Source organism: Salvelinus fontinalis, chromosome 20 (assembly GCF_029448725.1).
Source record: "Salvelinus fontinalis isolate EN_2023a chromosome 20, ASM2944872v1, whole genome shotgun sequence".
Taxonomy (NCBI): Eukaryota; Metazoa; Chordata; class Actinopteri; order Salmoniformes; family Salmonidae; genus Salvelinus; species Salvelinus fontinalis.
This window is the reverse complement of record NC_074684.1, coordinates 31,296,183-31,322,132: the sequence shown is the minus strand read 5'-3', so window position 1 is coordinate 31,322,132 and position 25,950 is coordinate 31,296,183. Positions and strand designations below refer to the sequence as shown.

At 44.8% G+C, this 25,950-nt stretch overlaps 1 protein-coding gene across 2 annotated transcripts in view; it reads left to right on the top strand.

The window, feature by feature from the left end:
* The window catches only part of LOC129817719 (protein eva-1 homolog A-like), a 191,675-nt gene that overhangs the window by 99,954 nt on the left and 65,771 nt on the right, over positions 1-25,950 (top strand). The window contains exon 1 of one of the 2 annotated variants that reach the window (XM_055873219.1): positions 13,301-13,440. The exons of the other annotated variant lie outside the window; for it this stretch is intronic. The gene's annotated coding sequence lies outside the window, so the exon portion shown is untranslated. Of the gene's footprint in view, positions 1-13,300; positions 13,441-25,950 lie in introns of those variants that run through there. 2 annotated transcript variants of the gene reach the window in all.

The following is a 25,950-nucleotide window of genomic DNA, read 5'->3' as shown; positions in this document are numbered from 1 at the left end:
CCTGGAGTTCTTAGTCTCTGGCGCTAACCTCCAACCTGGAGGCCTTAGTCTCTGGCGCTAACCTCCAACCTGGAGGCCTTAGTCTCTGGCGCTAACCTCCAACCTGGAGGCCTTAGTCTCTGGTGCTAACCTCCAACCTGGAGGCCTTAGTCTCTGGCGCTAATCTCCAACCTGGAGGCCTTAGTTTCTGGTGCTAACCTCCAACCTGGAGGCCTTAGTTTCTGGTGCTGACCTACAACCTGGAGGCCTTAGTCTCTGGTGCTAACCTCCAACCTGGAGTTCTTAGTCTCTGGTGCTAACCTCCAACCTGGAGGCCTTAGTCTCTGGCGCTAATCTCCAACCTGGAGTTCTTAGTCTCTGGTGCTAACCTCCAACCTGGAGGCCTTAGTCTCTGGCGCTAATCTCCAACCTGGAGTTCTTAGTCTCTGGCGCTAACCTCCAACCTGGAGGCCTTAGTCTCTGGCGCTAACCTCCAGCCTGGAGTTCTTAGTCTCTGGCGCTAACCTCCAACCTGGATGCCTTAGTCTCTGGCGCTAACCTTCAGCCTTAGTCTCTGGTGCTAACCTCCAGCCTGGAGACCTTAGTCTCTGGCGCTAACCTCCAGCCTGTAGGCCTTAGTCTCTGGCGCTAACCTCCAGCCTGTAGGCCTTAGTCTCTGGCGCTAACCTCCAGCCTGTAGGCCTTAGTCTCTGGTGCTAATCTCCAGCCTAGAGGCCTTAGTCTCTGGTGCTAATCTCCAGCCTAGAGGCCTTAGTCTCTGGTGCTAACCTCCAGCCTGGAAGCCTTAGTCTCTGGCGCTAACCTACAACCTGGAGGCCTTAGTCTCTGGCGCTAACCTCCAACCTGGAGTTCTTAGTCTCTGGTGCTAACCTCCAACCTGGAGGCCTTAGTCTCTGGCGCTAATCTCCAACCTGGAGTTCTTAGTCTCTGGTGCTAACCTCCAACCTGGAGGCCTTAGTCTCTGGCGCTAATCTCCAACCTGGAGTTCTTAGTCTCTGGCGCTAACCTCCAACCTGGAGGCCTTAGTCTCTGGCGCTAACCTCCAGCCTGGAGTTCTTAGTCTCTGGCGCTAACCTCCAGCCTGGATGCCTTAGTCTCAGGCGCTAACCTTCAGCCTTAGTCTCTGGTGCTAACCTCCAGCCTGGAGACCTTAGTCTCTGGCGCTAACCTCCAGCCTGTAGGCCTTAGTCTCTGGCGCTAACCTCCAGCCTGAAGGCCTTAGTCTCTGGTGCTAATCTCCAGCCTAGAGGCCTTAGTCTCTGGTTCTAACCTCCAGCCTGGAAGCCTTAGTCTCTGGCGCTAACCTCCAGCCTGGAGGTTTTAGTCTCTGGTGCTAACCTCCAACCTGGAGGCCGTAGTCTCTGGTGCTAACCTCCAGCCTTAGTCTCTGGTGCTAACCTCCAGCCTTAGTTTCTGGTGCTAACCTCCAGCCTTAGTCTCTGGTGCTAACCTTCAGCCTGGAGGCCTTAGTCTCTGGTGCTAACCTCCAGCCTTAGTCTCTGGTGCTAACCTCCAGCCTTAGTCTCTGGTGCTAACCTCCAGCCTTAGTCTCTGGTGCTAACCTCCAGCCTTAGTCTCTGTTGCTAGCCTCCAGCCTTAGTCTCTGGTGCTAATCTCCAGTCTGGAGGCTGCTCCTTTCTCCAGTTCCCCACTCAGTCCTCACCCAAGGCCCCCCCACTCCCCTTCTCTCATCTGTCTGATCTTGTCTCAGCCAGCTAAGTGCTGCAATTTACCCATTTCCTGTTGCCAATCACCAACGTTTATTAGGCATTCCTTTACCTTTTATCTCCTGTTGGAACCTACCGCTAACCTCCACTATCCTACCAAACCTACCACTAACCTCCACTAACCTCAACTTGTTCAAATACTTCTTATGTTGTTCAGAGGGCCATTCGGGGCCATCTATTACACCAGTGCGCAGTGAGGGGGCGTCTATGGGAAGTTGGGAAGTTTAAAGCGAGAGACTTTATCTTGATAAGTCAGTGGGGCTTTATTACCTGAGTGCCAGAGTAGGAGGCCTGCGTGTTATTAGTTATGGATGGATGTTGATGGGAGTTATGCGTTATGAATGGATGTGGATGTGAGTTATTGATGAATGTGGATGTGAGTTATTGATGGATGTTGATGTGAGTTATGGGTGGATGTTGATGTGAGTTATGGGTGGATGTTGATGGGAGTTATGGGTGGATGTTGATGGGAGTTATGGGTGGATGTTGATGGGAGTTATGGGTGGATGTTGATGGGAGTTATGTGTGGATGTTGATGTGAGTTATGTGTGGATGTTGATGTGAGTTATGGGTGGATGTTGATGTGAGTTATGGGTGGATGTTGATGTGAGTTATGGGTGGATGTGGATGTGAGTTATGGATGGATGTTGATGGGAGTTATGGGTGGATGTTGATGGGATTTATGGGTGGATGTTGATGGGAGTTATGGATGGATGTTGATATGAGTTATGGGTGGATGTTGATGTGAGTTATGTGTGGATGTTGATGTGAGTTATGGGTGGATGTTGATGTGAGTTATGGGTGGATGTTGATGTGAATTATGGGTGGATGTGGATGTGAGTTATGGGTGGATGTTGATGTGAGTTATGGGTGGATGTTGATGGGAGTTATGGATGGATGTTGATGGGAGTTATGGGTGGATGTTGATGGGAGTTATGGGTGGATGTTGATGTGAGTTATGGGTGGATGTTGATGGGAGTTATGGGTGGATGTGGATGTGAGTTATGGGTAGATGTGGATGTGAGTTATGGGTGGATGTTGATGGGAGTTATGGGTTATGGATGGATGTTGATGTGAGTTATGGGTGGATGTTGATGGGAGTTATGGGTTATGGATGGATGTTGATGGGAGTTATGGGTGGATGTTGATGGGAGTTATGGGTTATGGATGGATGTTGATGTGAGTTATGGGTGGATGTTGATGTGAGTTATGGGTGGATGTTGATGGGAGTTATGGGTTATGGATGTATGTTGATGTGAGTTATGGGTGGATGTTGATGGGAGTTATGGGTTATGGATGGATGTTGATGGGAGTTATGGGTGGATGTTGATGGGAGTTATGGGTTATGGATGGATGTTGATGGGAGTTATGGGTGGATGTTGATGGGAGTTATGGATGGATGTTGATGGGAGTTATGGATTGATGTTGATGTGAGTTATGGGTGGATGTTGATGGGAGTTATGGATGGATGTTGATGTGAGTTATGGGTAGATGTGGATGTGAGTTATAGATGGATGTTGATGTGAGTTATGGGTGGATGTTGATGGGAGTTATGGGTGGATGTGGATGGGAGTTATGGGTAGATGTGGATGTGAGTTATGGGTAGATGTGGATGTGAGTTATGGATGGATGTTGATGTGAGTTATCGATGGATGTTGATGGGAGTTATGGGTGGATGTTGATGTGAGTTATGGGTGGATGTGGATGGGAGTTATGGGTAGATGTGGATGTGAGTTATGGGTAGATGTGGATGTGAGTTATCGATGAATGTGAATGTGAGTTATAGATGGATGTTGATGTGAGTTATGGACGGATGTTGATGTGAGTTATGGATGGATGTTGATGTGAGTTATGGATGGATGTTGATGTGAGTTATGGATGGATGTTGATGGGAGTTATGGGTGGATGTTGATGGGAGTTATCAATGAATGTGGATGTGAGTTATGGATGGATGTGGATGTGAGTTATGGACGGATGTTGATGTGAGTTATGGATGGATGTTGATGTGAGTTATGGGTTATGAATGAATGTGTATATGAGTTATGGACGGATGTGGTTCTGAGTTATGGATGGATGTTGATGTGAGTTATGGGTTATGAATGGATGTGTATATGAGTTATGGGTGGATGTGGATGTGAGTTATGGGTGGATGTTGATGGGAGTTATGGATGGATGTTGATGTGAGTTATGGATTGATGTTGATGTGAGTTATGGATGAATGTGGATGGGAGTTATGGGTTATGGATGGATGTTGATGTGAGTTATGGATGGATGTTGATGTGAGTTATTAGTGGATGTGAGATATGAATGTATGTGAATGTGAGTTAAAACCTGTTAAGGATAGGGAGTGCTGTTGTCACTATTTATGGAAATCGTGTAATTTTTGAAACGGCTTCCTACAAAATTCTTGATCGTACAATATGCATATTATTATTATTATTGGATATAAAACAGTCTATAGTTTCTATAGGTGTTGAAATTTTGTCTCTAAGTGGAACAGAACTCATTCTACAGCAATTTCCCTGACATGGAGTCAGATTTCACACATTTTGGCCCCTGTTCTGGAGTCAGTTTTAAGGCCACTGTTATTCCTATGAGTATACGGACACTGCTTACGTCTTCCCCTGGATGCCTTTACGTGATGACGCTTTGAATGGTATCGATTGCCCAATCACAGCCACTATAAATGAAAAAACCCTGTAGGTAGGAACTCTTTTCTTGGTGCGTCATGCGCGCGGAGGACACTGACCTACTGTTTTTCCAAGCATTAGTGTAGCCAGTTATATTTCTCCGGTCATATTTTTACTCGTTATAGGAGTTAAAAACATCATAAGGTAGTTCATTTAAAGCGTTTTATAGCAATTTATATCCGTTTAGTGCGATTTTGGGACATTTATTTCTGAGCCACTGTGAATCTCTGGGCACCGTTCCAGTTCATGCCGAACGCAATGTGCATTTCTGCATGGCAAGAGGACAGCTTTCGACCAAAAGACGATTAGACCCAAGAAAGGATTCTTTGACCAAGATTCTGATGGAAGAACAGCTCAAAGTAGGAACAATTTATTATGATAAATCGTGTTTCTGTCGAAAAATTTTAGGACGCCATTTTTTTTGACTTAGCTTCGCTTGGCGCAAACTGTATTGAAAAGTAAGGATAATTTAAAAAATGTAATTCCGCGATTGTATTAAGAATTAAATTGTCTATCAATCGCTGTCCACCCTATATTTTTTAGTCACGTTTATGAGTATTTATGTATACGACTAGATCACTGTTTAATATGCCGCACGAACATTTTCTGACCAGCTGGGCTACTTTTCTCATTGTCTAACCATGATTTTGGTGGCTAAATATGCACATTTTCGAACAAACTGTATATGTATGTTGTAATGTGATGTTACAGGAGTGTCATCTGAAGAATTCTGAGAAGGTTAGTGAAAAAATTAATATATTTTGGCGATGTTTACGTTATCGCTCTCTTTGGCTAGAATCAATGCTGGGGAAATGTTTGCACATGTGCTATGCTAATATAACGATTTATTGTGTTTTCGCTGTAAGACACTTAGAAAATCTGAAATATTGTCTGTATTCACAGGATCGGTGTCTTTCGATTAGTGTATGCTGTGTATTTTTACGAAATGTTTGATGATTAGTAGTTAGGTAAACACGTTGCTCATTGTAATTATTCTAGTCCATTTGTGACGGTGGGTGCAATTGTAAACTATGACATCTACCTGAAATATGCACATTTTTCTAACAAAACCTATCCTATACCATAAATATGTTATCAGACTGTCATCTGAGGAGGTTTTTTCTTGGTTGGTGGCTATCAATATCTTAGTTTAGCCGAATTGGTGATAGCTACTGGTGTTGGTGGACAAAGAAAAAATGGTGGATTATGCTAATGTGTTTAGCTAATAGATTTACATCTTTACATATTGTGTCTTCCCTGTAAAACATTTTAAAAATCGGACATGTTGGCTGGATTCACAAGATCTGTGTCTTTCATTAGCTGTATTGGACTTTAATGTGTGAAAGTTAAATATTTAAAAAAAAAAAAATAATTGAATTTCGCGGCTCTGCCTTTTCAGTGGGGGTGGGGGGGGTGTGCCGCTAGTGGCACCCCGGGGCTAGACAGGTTAAGGATGTTGATGTGAGTTACACATGTAAGAGAACACGAACACACACACACACACACATGGAAATATGCTAATACAGAGGCACATATTGTTCCAACGTACACGGCAAGCATGCATACATACAGGCCCATCCCCCAACTCCACACTGTCATCAGCATACTGTGAAACTGCAGGGGAGATGTTTATTTTGGCTCAGGTGTGTAGTGTGTATGCGTGTGTGTGTGTGTGTGCCTTTTCTTATCTGCAGGCCAGCTAAACAGCACTGGGTCCACTGGGCCTGCTTCCCTCTGCATCCTCCTGTCTGTCTTAGATACCATTTCACACACACACACACACACACACACACACACACACACACACACACACACACACACACACACACACACACACACACACACACACACACACACACACACACACACACACACACACACACACACATCTGAACGGAGACGATCAGGAGGGTATGACACACAGTAAATGACTGACCACAGGTCTCTGTTGGCTGTTGAGCTGTATGTGAGTATGATAGGTAGAAGAATTCTGTTCTGTTCTGATATCCCCTCACTAGCCACTAGTACTGTCTGTTCTGATATCCCCTCACTAGCCACTAGTACTGTCTGTTCTGATATCCCCTCACTATCAACTTGTACTGTCTGTTCTGATATCCCCTCACTATCAACTAGTACTGTCTCTGTTCTGATATTCCCTCACTATCAACTAGTACTGTCTGTTCTGATATCCCCTCACTATCAACTAGTACTGTCTCTGTTCTGATATTCCCTCACTATCAACTAGTACTGTCTCTGTTCTGATATTCCCTCACTATCAACTAGTACTGTCTGTTCTGATATCCCCTCACTATCAACTAGTACTGTCTCTGTTCTGATATTCCCTCACTATCAACTAGTACTGTCTCTGTTCTGATATTCCCTCACTATCAACTAGTACTGTCTGTTCTGATATCCCTTCACTATCAACTAGTACTGTCTGTTCTGATATTCCCTCACTATCAACTAGTACTGTCTGTTCTGATATCCCTTCACTATCAACTAGTACTGTCTGTTCTGATATCCCTTCACTATCAACTAGTACTGTCTCTGTTCTGATATTCCCTCACTATCAACTAGTACTGTCTGTTCTGATATCCTCTCACTGTCCACTACTACTTCTATCAAGTTTCAAGTTAATATTACTTGTGTACACAAGATACATATGGTATACACCGTCCAATGAAATGCTTACTTGCAGGTTCCTTCTGGACAATGCAACAACAATAATAAATAATAATAGGAACATAAAGTAAATGTCTCAGAACAGAATAAACATTTTAACATCCGTATAATACAGGAAGGCCCAATTTATAGTACTGTATTTACACGTGTTTGGGGATGAGGGGATTGGTAAAGTGTTTAAATTGTGCAGTTTTTATCAATCATAATTACAGTCTGGTAGCAGCAGTTGTAATGTGTGTAGAGTGTGTAGAGTGTGTGTGTGTGTAGAGAGTGTGTGTGTATGTGGAGGATAGGTGCAGGTGGCACTGACACACACACACACACACTGGTTTTGTCAGTTGTTTCTGAGAAAATCATTGTCCCCTTAGCTTACATTTTAGCAACAGCATCAACGTTTTAACAAGAACATAACGCTCAACAGCATCAACGTTTTAACAAGAACGTTACACTCAACAGCATCAACGTTTTAACAAGAACATAACGCTCAACAGCATCAACATATTAACAAGAACATAACACTCAACAGCATCAACGTTTTAGCAAGAAAGAACGTTACACTCAACAGCATCAACGTTTTAGCAAGAACATAACACTCAACAGCATCAACATATTAACAAGAACATAACACTCAACAGCATCAACGTTTTAGCAAGAAAGAACGTTACACTCAACAGCATCAACGTTTTAGCAAGAAAGAACGTTACGCTCAACAGCATCAACGTTTTAACAAGAACATAACACTCAACAGCATCAACGTTTTAGCAAGAACATAACACTCAACAGCATCAACATATTAACAAGAACATAACACTCAACAGCATCAACGTTTTAGCAAGAAAGAACGTTACACTCAACAGCATCAACGTTTTAGCAAGAAAGAACGTTACACTCAACAGCATCAACGTTTTAACAAGAAAGAACGTTACACTCAACAGCATCAACATATTAACAAGAACGTTACGCTCAACAGCATCAACATATTAACAAGAACATAACACTCAACAGCATCAACATATTAACAAGAACATAACACTCAACAACATCAACGTTTTAACAAGAACGTTACGCTCAACAGCATCAACATATTAACAAGAACATAACACTCAACAGCATCAACGTTTTAACAAGAACGTTACGCTCAACAGCATCAACATATTAACAAGAACATAACACTCAACAGCATCAACATATTAACAAGAACGTTACGCTCAACAGCATCAACATATTAACAAGAACATAACACTCAACAGCATCAACGTTTTAGCAAGAAAGAACGTTACACTCAACAGCATCAACGTTTTAGCAAGAAAGAACGTTACACTCAACAGCATCAACGTTTTAACAAGAACATAACACTCACAGCATCAACGTTTTAACAAGAACGTTACACTCAACAGCATCAACGTTTTAACAAGAAAGAACGTTACACTCACAGCATCAACGTTTTAACAAGAACGTTACACTCAACAGCATCAACGTTTTAACAAGAACATAACACTCAACAGCATCAACATTTTAACAAGAACGTTACACTCAACAGCATCAACGTTTTAGCAAGAAAGAACGTTACACTCAACAGCATCAACGTTTTAGCAAGAACATAACACTCAACAGCATCAACATATTAACAAGAACATAACACTCAACAGCATCAACGTTTTAGCAAGAAAGAACGTTACGCTCAACAGCATCCGACAACTATAAATACAGCACCTCAAATAGTTAGCCTGACTTGTTTCATGTATTGAGTTGGATTGAATTGACATTATTTCAGTTAAGTGGTCTGTGCACTTTACCCAAGCTGTCCTGTCAGCGAATCAGATGCTGTGGTAGGAACTCGAGGCGTTTTGGCATTCGTGGGCGGGCGGGCAGGCAGGTGGGTAGGTGGGTGGTTGCCATGGTGATTTGCTGATGCCAGACAGTTAGAGGATTGTGCTTGGTCAGGACCTCTTGGTCAGCATGTTTAGTCAGCTGATGTCTGTCCCGCTCCCACACAAACACATCATCTAATAGCTGCTGGTACACACACACACACACACACACACACACACACACACACACACACACACACACACACACACACACACACACACACACACACACACACACACACACACACACACACACACACACACACACACACACACACACACATACATACAGGCATAAACACATACACACAATCTCTATGATCTTTATTCAATTCTCAGTTGAATACACTTTAGATGGGATGGTTTGGTTCCTAAGGGACATACAGTAAGAGATTTGTTGTTCTAATAAAGTGGTATACACTTTAAAACCAAAGTTGTTTTACTCCCCTCCTCTCTCTCTCGCTCGCTCTCTCTCGCTCTCCCCCCCCCCCCCCCTATCTCTCTTTCTCTCTCTCTCTCGGTACTAAATAAACAAAAGTGAAATAAACAAATCAAATTAACAGTAAACATTACACTCACAAAAGTTCCAAAAGAATAAAGCCATTTCAAATTTCATTTTATGTGCAAATAGTTAAAGTACAAAAGGTGCTTCATTGGTTGCCCTTTTCGTGTGGCAACAGGTCACAAATATTGCTTGTGTGATGGCACACTGTGGTATTTCACCCAATATATATGGGAGTTTATCAAGATTGGGGTTTGTGTAATCTGAAGGAAATATGTGTCTCTAATATTGTCATACATTTGACAGGAGGTTAGGTAGTGCATCTCAGTTTCCACCTCATTATGTGGGCAGTGTGCACATAGCCTGTCTGTACATAGTCAAAGTTTTCCTTGATTTTGGGAATTCTGCCACAGTCAGGAATTATGCCACAGTGTACTCTGTTTAGGGCCAAATAGCATTCTAGTTTGATCTGTTTTTTTGTAATTCTTTCCAATATGTCAAGTAATTATCTTTTTGTTTTCTCATGATTTAGTTGGGTCTAATTGTGTTGCTGTCCTGGGGCTCTATGGGGTCTGTTTGTGTTTGTGAACAGAGCCCCATGACCAGCTTGCTTAAGGGACTCTTCTCCAGGTTCATCTCTCTGTAGGTGATGGCTTTGTTATGGAAGGTTTGTGAATCACTTCCTTTTAGGTGGTTGTTGAATTTAACGGCTCTTTTCTGGATTTTGATAATTAGCGGGTATCACCATAATTCTGCTCTGCATGCATTATTTGGTGTTTTACATTGTACACTGAGAATACTTTTGCAGAATTCTGCATGCAGAGTCTCAATTTGGTGTTTGTCCCATTTTGGGAATTCTTGGTTAGTGAGTGGACCCCAGACCTCATAACCATTAAGGGCAATGGGTTATATAACTGATTCAAGTATTTTTAGCCAGATCCTAATTGGTATGTTGAATTTTATGTTCCTTTTGATGTCATAGAAGTCCCTTCTTGCCTTGCCTCTCAGCTCGTTACATTTACATTTTAGTCATTTAGCAGACGCTCTTATCCAGAGCGACTTACAGTAGAGTGCATACATTTCATTACATTTTTACATACTGAGACAAGGATATCCCTACCGGCCAAACCCTCCCTAACCCGGACGACGCTATGCCAATTGTGCGTCGCCCCACGGACCTCCCGGTTGCGGCCGGCTGCGACAGAGCCTGGGCGCGAACCCAGCCCAGCCTGGGCGCGAACCCAGAGACTCTGGTGGCGCAGCTAGCACTGTGATACAGTGCCCTAGACCACTGCGCCACCCGGGAGGTCGTTCGCAGCTTTGTGGAAGATACCTGTGTCGCTGAAGTTTAGGCCGAGGTATGTATAGTTGTTTGTGTGCTCTAGTACAACGGTGTCTCGATATTTGTGGTCCTGGCAACTGGACCTTTTTTGGAACAACATTATTTTTGTCTTACTGAGATTTACTGTCAGGGCCCAGGTCTGACAGAATCTGTGCAGAAGATCTAGTTGCTGCTGTAGGCCCTCCTTGGTTGGGGACAGAAGCACCAGATCATCAGCAAACAGTAGACCTTTGACTTATATATTTGACTTCAGATTCTAGTAGGGTGAGGCCGGGTGCTGCAGACTGTTCTAGTGCCATCGTCAATTCGTTGATATATATGTTGAAGAGGGTGGGGCTTAAGCTGCATCCCTGTCTTACCCCACGGCCCTGTGGAAATGTTATGTTTGTTTTTTGCAAATTTTAACCGCACACTTGTTGTTTGTGTACATGGATTTTATAATGTTGTATGTTTTTCCTCCAACACCACTTTTCATCAATTTGTATAGCAGACCCTCATGCCAAATTGAGTCAAAAAAAAATTGCAATCAACAAAGCATGAAAAGACTGCCTTGTTTGTTTGTTTGTTTGTTTGTCAATTAGGGTGTGCAGGGTGAATACGTGGTCTGTCTTACGGTAATTTGGTAAAAAGACTATTTGACATTTGTTCAGTATATTTGTACAGTACATTTGCTCTCTCTCTCTCTCTTTACCTTATTTCTTTCTCTCTCTCCCACTATCTCTCTGTACCTCCTTTCTTTCTTCTATCTCTCTCTCTCTCTCTCTCTCTCTCTCTCTCTCTCTTTCTCTCTCTCTCTCTCTCTATCTCTCTCTCTCTCTCTCTCTCTCTCTCTCTCTGTACCACCTTTCTCTCTTCCCCTCTCTCTATCTCTCTCTCCCGCTATCTCTCTGTACCACCTCTCTCTATCTATCTCTCTCTATCTGGGTCTCCTACGGGTGGTTTGTATACGGTAAACAATGGCATCGTTCAGATTTTTTCAGTTAAGGGGAGAGCTGTTCTGTTAAGCTATTGTGTTTTCCTCATAAGCTATAAAAATGGGACAAATTGAACACACACTGTGGTTTTTCACCTCAGTTGTTTTTCCATATGTGTTTGCTAATGGCATCTTTTGTTGGTCTGGAAAGTCGGGGAAACTCTTGACACAATAGAAGCCTAACACACTGAAATGATTCTTGGTCTAATCAAGTTTATTCATGTTGTGTTCCTTTGTAGCTACATTCTGTGTTTACCTTCTTCCCAGGTAGCTGAGTGTAGTAAGTGACATGCTTTCATTTTGTCTTCAGACACTAATCATTTCCAGTCAATAGCTGCTTTCAGTTTTCCTTCAGTGGTTGAGGAACTGAGATAGAGAGCGAGAGAGAGGTGGAAACTGAGATGCACTCCCTATCCTCCTGCCAAATGTATTAGAGACACATATTTCCCTCAGATTTACACAGACCCACAAAGAATATATGACATTTGAAAAGTCTTTATTATTTTGGAGCTTTTGTAAGTGTAATGTTTACTGTTCATTTTTTATTTATTTCACTTTTGTTTATTATCTATTTCACTTGCTTTGGTAATGTAAACATACGTTTCCCATTCCAATAAAGCCCTTAAATTGAATTGAGAGAGAGAGAGAGAGCGCGCGAGAGAAGCAGAGTGAGAGAGAGAGACAAGCAGCGAGGGAGAGAGAGACAAGGAGAGAGAGAGACAAGCAGAGAGGGAGAGAGAGACAAGCAGTGAGGGAGAGAGACAAGCAGAGTGAGAGAGAGAGACAAGCAGAGAGGGGGAGAGAAAGAGAGCGGAGTGAGAGAGAGGCAGAGAGAGGAGAGTGAAAAAGGGGGCAGAGTGAGAGAGAAACTCAATATACAATGAAATGACTAAAACCGAATCTAAACTGTGTAGAAATGATACTGGACCTACATTCATACAGTTTCTTAAATGTGTCCAGCTCACTAATTATCACTGAAATGAAAGCTAGACGAGATAGATAGAGACAGTGAGGAAATAAACATTTTCAGTGCTGCCCTCCGGACCTCGTTGAAGACCGGCAAAATGAGTTTGACACCCCTGTTGTAGGTGGACACCATATGCCCCACGCTCTCTCTCTCTCTGTTTTTCCTCCTCGCTCTTTCCCGCTGTCACATTCCACTGCTTGGAAGCCCGGGGTTTAATGTTCGCTGCCCACAAGAGGAGGAAGAAACAAGCTGAAAGAGTAGTAAGAGCAAGACAGCAGAAGAGTTCCGCCTACTCTAGCCTTCCCTGGTCTACCTTTTCTCTTTCTCCCCTTCTCTCTTTCTCTCCCTTTCTCTCCGGATCGGAAGGAGAAAAAAAACTCTGTCCAAAGTATTTTGGGTCTAAGGGGAGGGAGTAGTTGCATTGCAAATGAGCGTACCTTCTTAAATGCACAATAGTTTATTTGATATTTCTCCATCTCTCCTTTTTTCGGATGCGCGTTTTATTTATTTTGGGACCCGCTGTGGAGTAGTACTCACGTGAGCGCTTGTTTTTACAGTGCCTCTGGCAGACCCTGGCCGTACTCTCTGTGAGGGCAGGGGGAAAGACAGACAGACAGACAGACACACACACACTCTCACTGGAAAGCAGAGACAGAGTTACTACCAGGACTCCGGACGATGTGTGTGTAAGTGTCACTTCTTTCTCTCCCTCTGTTGCTAGAACAGTGAAGCATGTTACTTTGTGCTGGTTTAAATAATGCTCATAGCTTCAGTTTTATGGTTCTCTTTCAGTTGAATATGGCACACTTCTTGTAGGCTACAGTACAGTTAATATAGGCTACAGTACAGTTTATATAGGCTTCAGTACAGTTTATATAGGCTACAGTACAGTTTATATAGGCTACAGTACAGTGTGATGGTACTGATAGATACATTTTTGTCTCACTTCTTTCTCTCAAGAGGAGAACTCAGTATTTTCTCTTGTTGTTGTATGTTATTGCTCACTGAAGGCTCAGTATCATGTTATTGCTAATTGAAGGCTCAGTATCATATTATTGCTAACTGAAGGCTCAGTATCATGTTATTGCTAACTGAAGGCTCAGTATCATGTTATTGCTCACTGAAGGCTCAGTATCATGTTATTGCTAATTGAAGGCTCAGTATCATGTTATTGCTCACTGAAGGCTCAGTATCATGTTATTGCTAACTGAAGGCTCAGTATCATGTTATTGCTAACTGAAGGCTCAGTATCATGTTATTGCTCACTGAAGGCTCAGTATCATGTTATTGCTCACTGAAGGCTCAGTATCATGTTATTGCTAATTGAAGGCTCAGTATCATATTATTGCTAACTGAAGGCTCAGTATCATGTTATTGCTAACTGAAGGCTCAGTATCATATTATTGCTAACTGAAGGCTCAGTATCATGTTATTGCTCACTGAAGGCTCAGTATCATGTTATTACTCACTGAAGGCTCAGTATCATGTTATTACTCACTGAAGGCTCAGTATCATGTTATTGCTCACTGAAGGCTCAGTATCATGTTATTGCTAACTGAAGGCTCAGTATCATGTTATTGCTCACTGAAGGCTCAGTATCATGTTATTACTCACTGAAGGCTCAGTATCATGTTATTACTCACTGAAGGCTCAGTATCATGTTATTGCTCACTGAAGGCTCAGTATCATGTTATTGCTCACTGAAGGCTCAGTATCATGTTATTACTCACTGAAGGCTCAGTATCATGTTATTGCTCACTGAAGGCTCAGTATCATGTTATTGCTAACTGAAGGCTCAGTATCATGTTATTGCTCACTGAAGGCTCAGTATCATGTTATTGCTCACTGAAGGCTCAGTATCATGTTATTGCTAACTGAAGGCTCAGTATCATGTTATTGCTCACTGAAGGCTCAGTATCATGTTATTGCTCACTGAAGGCTCAGTATCATGTTATTGCTCACTTAGAGCTCAGTATAAAATCTGTCATGTTATTGACAGGTTGAATATTTAGCAACAAAACCGAGGCGTGTTCAACTATGGGGCTAAACAGACGAGGTTGGCATAGATTGTTGACAACATGTAAACCATTTTTCGTCTTAATTTTTTTTTGAAAATTGTAAATACATTTGCAGAATGAGCACTTGTCTCTCAACGACATCGTTACAGTTGTTGGTTATCTAGCTGGCAATTTATTTGCCATATTAGCATTGACATGAAATCAGTCAAAACACAAAAAGTAAAGACATGGTATCAAGAAACGAGCCAATTACGATTCCCCACATGGCAGTTTCTTGTCATTCTTGCTAGCAATCTGGCCATCCTAAATCACAACAGGCTGACTTCTACCCCGTTGAGGAGCGCACATTGTTTTCATGACGTTGTCGGCTAACCCATCATTAATCTCACATGTTATTCCTCATTGAAGGTTCAGTATTGAATCTCACATGTTATTCCTCATTGAAGGTTCAGTATTGAATCTCACATGTTATTCCTCATTGAAGGTTCAGTATTGAATCTCACATGTTATTCCTCATTGAAGGTTCAGTATTGAATCTCACATGTTATTCCTCATTGAAGGTTCAGTATTGAATCTCACATGTTATTCCTCATTGAAGGTTCAGTATGGAATCTCACATGTTATTCCTCATTGAAGGTTCAGTATTGAATCTCACATGTTATTTCTCATTGAAGGTTCAGTATTGAATCTCAAATGTTATTCCTCATTGAAGGTTCAGTATTGAATCTCCCATGTTATTCCTCATTGAAGGTTCAGTATTGAATCTCACATGTTATTCCTCATTGAAGGTTCAGTATTGAATCTCACATGTTATTCCTCATTGAAGGTTCAGTATTGAATCTCACATGTTATTCCTCATTGAAGGTTCAGTATTGAATCTCACATGTTATTCCTCATTGAAGGTTCAGTATTGAATCTCACATGTTATTCCTCATTGAAGGTTCAGTATTGAATCTCACATGTTATTCCTCATTGAAGGTTCAGTATTGAATCTCACATGTTATTCCTCATTGAAGGTTCAGTATTGAATCTCTCGTGTTATTCCTCATTGGGAGCTCAGTATAGCTCACTGGTGATGAAGCCAGCCGTCGGCACTCGTCTCTGGGAGGATTCCTATGGGAAATGAAGGGACAAGTGTTCAGTGTCAGACTAGCAGTGAGAGATTTACAGGCTGGAAGTGAGTGGATTAAGACTCCGACAGCGAACCAAGACTGAGACATGGTGAGCCTGTGTGGACAGATGAGAGAAATTCAGCAACAACAGCAAGAAACAGCTGCCCTCCTAAAATACTGCATATGGCATGTGTTGGCGGTGCTTATTTGCGAGCCGGTCGGACTTAACTTCAGTTGTTTGTGTATGAGAGAGAGTAAATGAAAGAGAGAGAATGACAATTGAAGAGAAATTGGATTGTGGATTGTGACAGAGACCGAAACACAGAGAGGTAGACTAGAGAGAGGTGAGAGCATGGGAACAGTCTCTCCCTTGGCCATAGATGGTCAGTGTGGGTAGTAATGAGGTGCTTGTCGTATTGAGCAGGCTCCACTGGCTCCATTATTGGACCAGGCTGGCATTTTGTTATATTCCCACAGAGCGGGCATGGGATGTCTGTCTGTCTGTCTGTCTGTCTGGTCTCTAGTTGTCTGTCTGTCTGATGTCTAGTTGTCTGTCTGTCTGATGTCTAGCTGTCTGTCTAAGGTATAGCTGTCTGTCTGTCTGATGTCTAGCTGTCTGTCTGTCTGCTTGGTGTCTAGCGATCTGTCTGCCTGGTGTCTAGCGGTCTGTCTGCCTGGTGTCTAACTGTTTGCCTGGATGGTGTCTAGCTTTCTGTCTGCCTAGTGTCTAGCTGTCTGTCTGGATGGTGTCTTGCTTTCTGTCTGCCTGGTGTCTAGATGTTTGTCTGGATGGTGTCTAGCTGTCTGTCTGCCTGGTGTCTAGCTGTCTGTCTGCCTGGTGTCTAGCTGTCTGTCTGCCTGGTGTCTAGCTGTTTGTCTGGATGGTGTCTTGCTGTCTGTCTGCCTGGTGTCTAGCTGTCTGTCGGCCTGGTGTCTAGCTGTCTGTCTGCCTGGTGTCTAGCTGTTTGTCTGGATGGATGGATCTGAATGGCTGGCTGGATGACTGGATGGATGGATGACTGGCTGGCTGTCTGGATGGATGGTTGGCTGTCTGGATGGATGGCTGGCTGTCTGGATGGATGACTGGATGTATGGATGGTTGGCTAGCTGTCTGGCTGTCTGCTATTTTGCACCGGAAGAGTGAGTAACCACCTGTTAGCATGAAGTTAATACACTGTTGTTATAATGTACCTCTGTCATGATAGATTCCCATGTTGCACTTATCAAACTAAACTTGGCTTGAGGATGTTTGCTGCTCTGTGCATGGTTAGTGTTCACCCCTCACGGGTGTTCTCCTTCTAATTGAATGTGTTTATTTTGAGAATACTCTGCCTCAGCGTGGGTCCACGGTCACCACGACCGCAGCCTGAACGCTTAACCACTCAACCGCCCATGCACACTTTCACAGTCATAAACTAGGAGCGTGCCACCAGCTGCTTCAGTTCAGAAACTTAGACCAGACAATGAACTAGGAGCGGGTCACCAGCTGCTTCAGTTCAGACAATGGAGGTGGGGTACCCCTATACCCCTACCCCCCCCCCTCTGTGTTATACCCCTACCCCCCTCTCAGTGTTATACCCCAACCCCCTCTGTGTTATACACCCCCCCTCAGTGTTATACCCCTACCCCCCTCTCAGTGTTATACCCCTACCCCCTCTGTGTTATACCCCTACCCCCCCTCAGTGTTATACCCCTACACCCCCTTTCAGTGTTATACCCCTACCCCCTCTCAGTATTATACCCCTACCCCCTCTCAGTGTTATACCCTACCCCCCCCTCAGTGTTATACCCCTACCCCCTCAGTGTTATACCCCTACACCCCCTCTAAGTGTTATAGCCCTACCCCCCCTCAGTGTTATACCCCTACACCCCCTCTCAGTGTTATACCCCACCCCCTCTCAGTGTTATACCCCTACCCCCCCTCAGTGTTATACCCCTACACCCCCTCTCAGTGTTATACCCCTACACCCCCTCTCAGTGTTATACCCCTACCCCCCCCCCCCCTCAGTGTTATACCCCTACACCCCCTCTCAGTGTTATACCCCACCCCCTCTCAGTGTTATACCCCTATCCCCCCCTCAGTGTTATACCCCTACACCCATTCTCAGTGTTATACCCCTACCCCCCTCTCAGTGTTATACCCCTACCCCCTCTCTGTGTTATACCCTTACCCCCCCTCAGTGTTATACCCCTACCCCCCCTCAGTGTTATACCCCTACCCCCCCTCAGTGTTATACCCCTACCCCCTCTCAGTGTTATACCCCTACCCCCCTCTCAGTGTTATACCCCTACCCCCTCTGTGTTATACCCCTACCCCCCCTCAGTGTTATACCCCTACACCCCCTTTCAGTGTTATACCCCTACCCCCTCTCAGTATTATACCCCTACCCCCTCTCAGTGTTATACCCTACCCCCCCCTCAGTGTTATACCCCTACCCCCTCAGTGTTATACCCCTACACCCCCTCTAAGTGTTATACCCCTACCCCCCCTCAGTGTTATACCCCTACACCCCCTCTCAGTGTTATACCCCACCCCCTCTCAGTGTTATACCCCTACCCCCCCTCAGTGTTATACCCCTACACCCCCTCTCAGTGTTATACCCCTACACCCCCTCTCAGTGTTATACCCCTACCCCCCCCCCCTCAGTGTTATACCCCTACACCCCCTCTCAGTGTTATACCCCACCCCCTCTCAGTGTTATACCCCTATCCCCCCCTCAGTGTTATACCCCTACACCCATTCTCAGTGTTATACCCCTACCCCCCTCTCAGTGTTATACCCCTACCCCCTCTCTGTGTTATACCCTTACCCCCCCTCAGTGTTATACCCCTACCCCCCCTCAGTGTTATACCCCTACCCCCCCTCAGTGTTATACCCCTACCCCCTCTCAGTGTTATACCCATATCCCCCCTCAGTGTTATACCCCTACACCCCTTCTCAGTGTTATACCCCTACCCCCTCTCAGTGTTTTACCCCTACCCCCTCTCTGTGTTATACCCTTACCCCCCTCAGTGTTATACCCCTACCCCCCCCCTCAGTGTTATACCCCTACCCCCTCTGTGTTATACCCCTACACCCCCTCTCTGTGTTATACCCTTACCCCCCCTCAGTGTTATACCCCTACCCCCCCCCCTCAGTGTTATACCCCTACCCCTTCTGTGTTATACCCCTACACCCCCTCTCAGTGTTATACCCCTACCCCCTCTCTGTGTTATACCCCTACCCCCTCTGTGTTATACCCCTACCCCCCCTCAGTGTTATACCCCAACCCCCCCGCCCCTCAGTGTTATACCCCTACCCCCCCTCTATGCTATACCCCTACCCCCTCTCAGTGCTACTACCTAACCCCTAGCTCCCTAAGCCCTCTATCCCCCCTACTCCCTAACCCCTACTCTCTAACCCCTCTCTATCCCCCCTAGCTCCCTAACCCCTCTCTATCCCCCCTCTATCCCCCCTACTCCCTAACCCCTAGCTTCCTAACCCCTCTATCCCCCATACTCCCTAACCCCTAGCTCCCTAACCCCTCCCTATCCCCCCTACTCCCTAACCCCTAGCTCCCTAATCCCTAGCTCCCTAACCCCTCTCTACCCCCCCTACTCCCTAACCCCTAGCTCCCTACCTCTCTACCCCCCCTACTCCCTAACCCCTAGCTCCCTAACCCCTCTCTATCCCCCCTAGCTCCCTAACCCATCTTTATCCCCCTACTCCCTAACGCCTAGCTCCCTAATCCCTCTATTCCCCCTACTCCCTAACACCTAGCTCCCTAACCCCTCTATCCCCCCTAGCTCCCTAACCCCTGGCTCCCTAAATCCTCTTTATCCCCCCTAGCTCCCTAACTTCTTGCTCTCTAAACCCTCTGTTTCCACCCTAGTTCCCTAACCCCAGTAACATACTCACACACACAGATGCACACAAATACACAGGTACACACGAACACACATGCATACACACATATTGAAGGCGGAGTGTGCTTCCAAGGGGCCTGTTTGGGTGGAACCTTGGAGGTTTGAGAGAGAAAATACATTTTGCTGGGCGGGGAGGTATTTTAAAGGGCATAGAGTCTGGGGAATGAAGCCATTGAAGTGTGAGGTATTTTAAAGGGCAGAGTGTCTGGGGAATGAAGCCATTGAAGTGTGAGGTATTTTAAAGGGCAGAGTGTCTGGGGAATGAAGCCATTGAAGTGTGAGGTATTTTTAAGGGCAGAGTGTCTGGGGAATGAATCCATTGAAGTGTGAGGTATTTTAAAGGGCAGAGTGTCTGGGGAATGAAGCTATTGAAGTGTGAGGTATTTTAAAGGGCAGAGTGTCTGGGGAATGAAGCCATTGAAGTGTGAGGTATTTTTAAGGGCAGAGTGTCTGGGGAATGAATCCATTGAAGTGTGAGGTATTTTAAAGGGCAGAGTGTCTGGGGAATGAAGCTATTGAAGTGTGAGGTATTTTAAAGGGCAGAGTGTCTGGGCAATGAAGCCATTGAAGTGTGAGGTATTTTAAAGGGCAGAGTGTCTGGGGAATGAAGCCATTGAAGTGTGAGGTATTTTAAAGGGCAGAGTGTCTGGGGAATGAAGCCATTGAAGTGTGAGGTATTTTTAAGGGCAGAGTGTCTGGGGAATGAATCCATTGAAGTGTGAGGTATTTTAAAGGGCAGAGTGTCTGGGGAATGAAGCCATTGAAGTGTGAGGTATTTTTAAGGGCAGAGTGTCTGGGGAATGAAGCCATTGAAGTGTGAGGTATTTTAAAGGGCAGAGTGTCTGGGGAATGAAGCCATTGAAGTGTGAGGTATTTTAAAGGGCAGAGTGTCTGGGGAATGAAGCCATTGAAGTGTGAGGTATTTTAAAGGGCAGAGTGTCTGGGGAATGAAGCCATTGAAGTGTGAGGTATTTTAAAGGGCAGAGTGTCTGGGGAATGAAGCCATTGAAGTGTGAGGTATTTTAAAGGGCAGAGTGTCTGGGGAATGAAGCCATTGAAGTGTGAGGTATTTTAAAGGGCAGAGTGTCTGGGGAATGAAGCCATTGAAGTGTGAGGTATTTTTAAGGGCAGAGTGTCTGGGGAATGAATCCATTGAAGTGTGAGGTATTTTTAAGGGCAGAGTGTCTGGGGAATGAAGCTATTGAAGTGTGAGGTATTTTTAAGGGCAGAGTGTCTGGGGAATGAAGCCATTGAAGTGTGAGGTATTTTAAAGGGCAGAGTGTCTGGGGAATGAAGCCATTGAAGTGTGAGGTATTTTAAAGGGCAGAGTGTCTGGGGAATGAAGCCATTGAAGTGTGAGGTATTTTAAAGGGCAGAGTGTCTGGGGAATGAAGCCATTGAAGTGTGAGGTATTTTAAAGGGCAGAGTGTCTGGGGAATGAAGCCATTGAAGTGTGAGGTATTTTAAAGGGCAGAGTGTCTGGGGAATGAAGCCATTGAAGTGTGAGGTATTTTTAAGGGCAGAGTGTCTGGGGAATGAATCCATTGAAGTGTGAGGTATTTTTAAGGGCAGAGTGTCTGGGGAATGAAGCTATTGAAGTGTGAGGTATTTTAAAGGGCAGAGTGTCTGGGGAATGAAGCTATTGAAGTGCGAGGTATTTTAAAGGGCAGAGTGTCTGGGCAATGAAGCCATTGAAGTGTGAGGTATTTTAAAGGGCAGAGTGTCTGGGGAATGAATCCATTGAAGTGTGAGGTATTTTAAAGGGCAGAGTGTCTGGGGAATGAAGCCATTGAAGTGTGAGGTATTTTAAAGGGCAGAGAGTCTGGGGAATGAAGCCATTGAAGTGTGAGGTATTTTTAAGGGCAGAGTGTCTGGGGAATGAATCCATTGAAGTGTGAGGTATTTTAAAGGGCAGAGTGTCTGGGGAATGAAGCCATTGAAGTGTGAGGTATTTTAAAGGGCAGAGTGTCTGGGGAATGAAGCCTTTGAAGTGTGAGGTATTTTAAAGGGCAGAGTGTCTGGGGAATGAAGCCATTGAAGTGTGAGGTATTTTAAAGGGCAGAGTGTCTGGGGAATGAAGCCATTCAAGTGTTTCTTTGGCAGCTTGCTCAAATCTCCCAGTCCTGTGATCTAGTGTGTAGGACAGGTATATTCTGTAGCTCCCTAACCCATCTTTATCCCCCTACTCCCTAACGCCTAGCTCCCTAATCCCTCTATTCCCCCTACTCCCTAACACCTAGCTCCCTAACCCCTCTATCCCCCCTAGCTCCCTAACCCCTGGCTCCCTAAATCCTCTTTATCCCCCCTAGCTCCCTAACTTCTTGCTCTCTAAACCCTCTGTTTCCACCCTAGTTCCCTAACCCCAAATACATACTCACACACACAGATGCACACAAATACACAGGTACACACACACACACACACACACACACACACCACACCACACCACACCACACCACACTACACACACATACACACAAACAGGTCACACACCAGCTATGAACACACCAGTTACGAACACACATGCATACACACATATTGAAGGCGGAGTGTGCTTCCAAGGGGCCTGTTTGGGTGGAACCTTGGAGGTTTGAGAGAGAAAATACATTTTGCTGGGCGGGGAGGTATTTTAAAGGGCAGAGTGTCTGGGGAATGAAGCCATTGAAGTGTGAGGTATTTTTAAGGGCAGAGTGTCTGGGGAATGAAGCCATTGAAGTGTGAGGTATTTTAAAGGGCAGAGTGTCTGGGGAATGAAGCCATTGAAGTGTGAGGTATTTTAAAGGGCAGAGTGTCTGGGGAATGAAGCCATTGAAGTGTGAGGTATTTTAAAGGGCAGAGTGTCTGGGGAATGAAGCCATTGAAGTGTGAGGTATTTTAAAGGGCAGAGTGTCTGGGGAATGAAGCCATTGAAGTGTGAGGTATTTTTAAGGGCAGAGTGTCTGGGGAATGAAGCCATTGAAGTGTGAGGTATTTTAAAGGGCAGAGAGTCTGGGGAATGAAGCCATTGAAGTGTGAGGTATTTTAAAGGGCAGAGTGTCTGGGGAATGAATCCATTGAAGTGTGAGGTATTTTTAAGGGCAGAGTGTCTGGGGAATGAAGCTATTGAAGTGTGAGGTATTTTAAAGGGCAGAGTGTCTGGGGAATGAAGCTATTGAAGTGTGAGGTATTTTAAAGGGCAGAGTGTCTGGGGAATGAAGCCTTTGAAGTGTGAGGTATTTTTAAGGGCAGAGTGTCTGGGGAATGAATCCATTGAAGTGTGAGGTATTTTAAAGGGCAGAGTGTCTGGGGAATGAAGCCATTGAAGTGTGAGGTATTTTAAAGGGCAGAGTGTCTGGGGAATGAAGCCATTCAAGTGTTTCTTTGGCAGCTTGCTCAAATCTCCCAGTCCTGTGATCTAGTGTGTAGGACAGGTATATTCTGTAGCTCCCTAACCCATCTTTATCCCCCTACTCCCTAACGCCTAGCTCCCTAATCCCTCTATTCCCCCTACTCCCTAACACCTAGCTCCCTAACCCCTCTATCCCCCCTAGCTCCCTAACCCCTGGCTCCCTAAATCCTCTTTATCCCCCCTAGCTCCCTAACTTCTTGCTCTCTAAACCCTCTGTTTCCACCCTAGTTCCCTAACCCCAGTAACATACTCACACACACAGATGCACACAAATACACAGGTACACACGAACACACATGCATACACACATATTGAAGGCGGAGTGTGCTTCCAAGGGGCCTGTTTGGGTGGAACCTTGGAGGTTTGAGAGAGAAAATACATTTTGCTGGGCGGGGAGGTATTTTAAAGGGCATAGAGTCTGGGGAATGAAGCCATTGAAGTGTGAGGTATTTTAAAGGGCAGAGTGTCTGGGGAATGAAGCCATTGAAGTGTGAGGTATTTTAAAGGGCAGAGTGTCTGGGGAATGAAGCCATTGAAGTGTGAGGTATTTTAAAGGGCAGAGTGTCTGGGGAATGAAGCCATTGAAGTGTGAGGTATTTTAAAGGGCAGAGTGTCTGGGGAATGAAGCCATTGAAGTGTGAGGTATTTTAAAGGGCAGAGTGTCTGGGGAATGAAGCCATTGAAGTGTGAGGTATTTTTAAGGGCAGAGTGTCTGGGGAATGAATCCATTGAAGTGTGAGGTATTTTTAAGGGCAGAGTGTCTGGGGAATGAAGCTATTGAAGTGTGAGGTATTTTAAAGGGCAGAGTGTCTGGGGAATGAAGCTATTGAAGTGTGAGGTATTTTAAAGGGCAGAGTGTCTGGGCAATGAAGCCATTGAAGTGTGAGGTATTTTAAAGGGCAGAGTGTCTGGGGAATGAATCCATTGAAGTGTGAGGTATTTTAAAGGGCAGAGTGTCTGGGGAATGAAGCCATTGAAGTGTGAGGTATTTTAAAGGGCAGAGAGTCTGGGGAATGAAGCCATTGAAGTGTGAGGTATTTTTAAGGGCAGAGTGTCTGGGGAATGAAGCCATTGAAGTGTGAGGTATTTTAAAGGGCAGAGTGTCTGGGGAATGAAGCCATTGAAGTGTGAGGTATTTTAAAGGGCAGAGTGTCTGGGGAATGAAGCCATTGAAGTGTGAGGTATTTTAAAGGGCAGAGTGTCTGGGGAATGAAGCCATTGAAGTGTGAGGTATTTTTAAGGGCAGAGTGTCTGGGGAATGAATCCATTGAAGTGTGAGGTATTTTAAAGGGCAGAGTGTCTGGGGAATGAAGCCATTGAAGTGTGAGGTATTTTAAAGGGCAGAGTGTCTGGGGAATGAAGCCATTCAAGTGTTTCTTTGGCAGCTTGCTCAAATCTCCCAGTCCTTTGATCTAGTGTGTAGGACAGGTATATTCTGTAGCTCCCTAACCCATCTTTATCCCCCTACTCCCTAACGCCTAGCTCCCTAATCCCTCTATTCCCCCTACTCCCTAACACCTAGCTCCCTAACCCCTCTATCCCCCCTAGCTCCCTAACCCCTGGCTCCCTAAATCCTCTTTATCCCCCCTAGCTCCCTAACTTCTTGCTCTCTAAACCCTCTGTTTCCACCCTAGTTCCCTAACCCCAGTAACATACTCACACACACAGATGCACACAAATACACAGGTACACACGAACACACATGCATACACACATATTGAAGGCGGAGTGTGCTTCCAAGGGGCCTGTTTGGGTGGAACCTTGGAGGTTTGAGAGAGAAAATACATTTTGCTGGGCGGGGAGGTATTTTAAAGGGCATAGAGTCTGGGGAATGAAGCCATTGAAGTGTGAGGTATTTTAAAGGGCAGAGTGTCTGGGGAATGAAGCCATTGAAGTGTGAGGTATTTTAAAGGGCAGAGTGTCTGGGGAATGAAGCCATTGAAGTGTGAGGTATTTTAAAGGGCAGAGTGTCTGGGGAATGAAGCCATTGAAGTGTGAGGTATTTTAAAGGGCAGAGTGTCTGGGGAATGAAGCCATTGAAGTGTGAGGTATTTTAAAGGGTGTGTGTGTGTGTGTGTGTGTGTGTGTGTGTGTGTGTGTGTGTGTGTGTGTGTGTGTGTGAAGCTGGCCCTTTGACTTGCTTCACTGATCTATGTTTTAGTTAGACCAGACCACTGCACCACAGGGAGAGGAGAGAAAGGCCCTGTGTTCTAGCAAATACTGCATGTGTATATGTTTACATGTGGGAACGTATGTTATAGTGTGTTGTGTAGGTGTTTCTGTGCGTATCTGATGGTATGCCACCAGTCATCAGTACATGGAGGTAAAACCCAGTGTCAGGTATTGGGCTCAGCCTGCTGTATATCTGATCAGGCCTGGCAGTATATGGTGTGTTTTTAATGGCCCTCCTCTCTCTCCCTCTCGCTCCATCTCTCTCCACCGTTCCTCACCCTCATTAAACTACATTTGTTCTGAGAAGCAAGGGATCGCTGTGTGCCCAAAAACATGTGGAGGAGAGAGAGAGGGGGGGACAGAGAGAAAGAAAGAGGAGATACAGTCTAATACAACTTATTCTCCTCTCAGAATGTCAATAATGTGTGAAATCGGTTGAAAAATAAGTTGTTTAATCAAGTAATTAGGGGTAGGCTAGAGATAGTGTGTGTGTGTGTGTGTGTGTGTAGGCTAGAGATAGTGTGTGTGTGTGTGTGTGTGTGTGTGTAGGCTAGAGATAGTGTGTGTGTGTGTGTGTCTGTGTGTGTGTAGGCTAGAGAT